Here is a 2,959-nt window from a genome sequence, read left to right on the forward strand (position 1 = left end):
GGAATACCCCCCAGCTCTCTGTATCCTCCTCAAGAAGGGCAGAGGTGAATCCACGCATCCCAACAGACAATAAAACAGCATAAAAAAGGAAATCAACAACATATGTGTCTACGTGATATCATACAAAAAGACTATGACAAATAATATTGCCTTGGCAAGGATGGCTCATGCTGGTGATAACAAATTTCTCCGAAAGAAGCACGTGTAAGCTGTTGGTTAGGGGGCACATTGAACTTTGCTCCATCAGGCCCGTGTGTGCAAAGAAAAGTATATCCATTGATTGACTTGTCTCCGTTGGAAATCAGATTTGTTGGAGTGAAGAATAAAAGCGGCCTCGACATTTGGAAAGACGTGAAAGGAGCGAGCCCTCACACCCCAGAGTGTACATAGCGAGGGCACATGTATAAAAAGCTTGTGCGCATCAGCCTTTGTGGCTTACGGCCATACCAGCCTGACAACGCCCGATCTCGTCCGATCTCGGAAGCTAAGCAGGGTTGGGCCTGGTTAGTACTTGGATGGGAGACCGCCTGGGAATACCAGGTGCTGTAAGCCTTTTCTGGTGCTGTAAGCCTTTTCTTCTCGACTTCGGTGCAATGGCCGTCCACACTGAGAAGAAAGTAGCACCACGGAACAGGGGGCTTGCAACACACAAGTGAAACCATGAGAGGCTGCTCCCGCAGAACAGGAGCAGAAAAGAAGATTTGACCTTCTGACCCAGTTCTGAACGCGGCAAGATATTGAACAAACTAAATATTTAATTACCAACTAGCAGTTTGTGTTAGAATGGAAAGCTTATACTTATTTGAAAGAACAGAATCTAAGGTTTAAAATGAGCCATTGCTCAAGTTAATCAGACCTTGCTAACCCATAGCAGAGGTGAATTAATACGGACTACATTTGACCTTCTGACCCAGTTCTGAACGCGGCCTGAAATAGACCAAACTAAATATTTAATTACTAAGTGACAGTTTGTGTTAGAATGGAAAGGAATAGCTATACATGTGACACACCAAGCAGGAGAGAGCTGGAGAGGGACAGAGAGAAGCCATCGCTAGCTGCTAGGCTAAGCTGGTGTAGCTAGCAGAGCAGACAAGCGCGTAGACAAATAAAATTGACGGTCGCTAAATAAACAGACTTATGGGTGCTTGAGCAGAACTAATGTTACTTTAGAGTGCGGATAAAAGGCCGCTGTAACAAAACACAGAGCAAATTGCACTCAGAGGAACAAGAGTGACAAACGCACGCTACTCCTAAGGCAGCAACCAGAAAGAGGAAGTGAGATGATACGCTTACCTCAGCATGTCAGCACGTCAGCCGTCAGCATGGCCTGCAGGTGATTAACTCTGGACCTGCTCTTCTCATGACAAGTCTCTCCAGAGTCTTCATAATGTGGGAGGTCAGTGCCACAGGTCTGTAGTCCTTTGAGGCCCATTCATTGTTTACACTTACAAATCAAACCCCTTGCAATAATTTGTATCTATACAAAATAGCATCTCATTTCCAATATGAATCAAAACCCACGACTGAAACGTAATTACAATAGTTTGACCTATGTGGCATTTGGGTATGCAGCTGATTAGCTTAGCTTAGCATAAAAACTGGAGATGGGTAAACAGCCAGCCTGAATCTTTCCAAACTTCTCCTCACTACTCACCAAGTTGTTGATTGGAGACCCAACACTGATCCGTGCTCGTCGTCTGCCACCATCAAACAGTACGCCATTCACCGTTGAAATGCTGAAACTAATAATAACTAAACTGGGTTTGTCTCTGCTTTTAAAGCCGGTGTGTGGAATGTTGTGACCTCACAACATTCCGAGTACCACATCTTCAAAGAGATCAAAGCCAAAGCAGCAGATTAAAGAAAAAAAAAGATTTCATGGTACCTGAAACACAAACAACAGTAACTGGATTCAGTCATATCAAAACATGGTTGGAGGCCAAGTCTCATGATCTGTCTACAATCAATATATGCAGCACCGTCGCAGGGGGGACGGCAGGCACCTCTCAAAAGACTCGTAAGTCAATCCATCAACATCTTGGAGTGAAACCTCATATAAATTAAGACCTGTGCTTCAAAGCCCTGCTCCAGTCCTTTGATAGGACACAGAATGGCTTTGATCCATCAGAGATGACATCACCATTCCGTTGAGATCATTCGTTTCCGTAGCAACAATCAAATTATTCCAGAGAAATCCCTTCAGAACCAATTGACACCTGTCATGAACCAGTAAACACTACTCCAGGCTAACTGATGGTGAACCTGTGAAAACTCTGATAGACCTGTCGACTCTAAGCAGTGACACACGTATGAACCATTAATCCTTACAAATCACTAAAACAACTTACTGTCAGCCTGCTGTAAAACTGGGACATTGACAGGAAACGAGTGGGTACAGAGGTAGGGGACCCCACGGTGTGTAGTGTAGTGCTCTCTTCCAAATCAGTCCACATAATAACTCAGTAAGAGTGATTTCACTGATGATTTGTGTGACGGCAGGCACATCCCATATTGCCTCTCAAGTCAACCCAGCAACACCTTGTGCAACACCACGGCTTGTTGTTTGGATAACAATGGATTATCAAGTAAGTTTATGACTTACTTGAAGAAAGCTCCTTTCTGACTTCAGGGTTTTCATTTAAAATGTCACTGCTGTGGCTGAAGGGCAGATATCCATGCAGTATCCTAAACAGCAACTAAACTGAGCTGCCACCATGTCATGGGTTCAGCCCAGCAACGCTGGTACAGGAACCACTCGGGGGGTATAGTGATAGGTTCCAACAATACACTCACAATTACAAAGGGGGGACGGCAGGCACCTCCCAAAAGACTCGCAAGTCAATCCAGCAACATCTTGGAGTGAAACCTCATATAAACTAGGACCTGTGCTTCCAAGCCCTGCTCCAGTCCTTTGATAGGTCTCAAAATGGCTTTGATCCATCAGAGATGACATCACCAT

General features: G+C 44.7%; 1 non-coding gene across 1 annotated transcript; it reads left to right on the plus strand.

Annotated features, from left to right (window-relative positions):
* Positions 1-433: 433 nt before the first annotated feature.
* Positions 434-552, plus strand: LOC139328442 (5S ribosomal RNA). The gene has a single exon (XR_011601973.1). It is a non-coding gene; the product is annotated as a 5S ribosomal RNA (ribosomal RNA).
* The last annotated feature ends 2,407 nt before the right edge of the window (positions 553-2,959 follow it).

This window comes from Chaetodon trifascialis, assembly GCF_039877785.1.
Source record: "Chaetodon trifascialis isolate fChaTrf1 chromosome 24 unlocalized genomic scaffold, fChaTrf1.hap1 SUPER_24_unloc_1, whole genome shotgun sequence".
NCBI lineage: Eukaryota > Metazoa > Chordata > Actinopteri > Chaetodontiformes > Chaetodontidae > Chaetodon > Chaetodon trifascialis.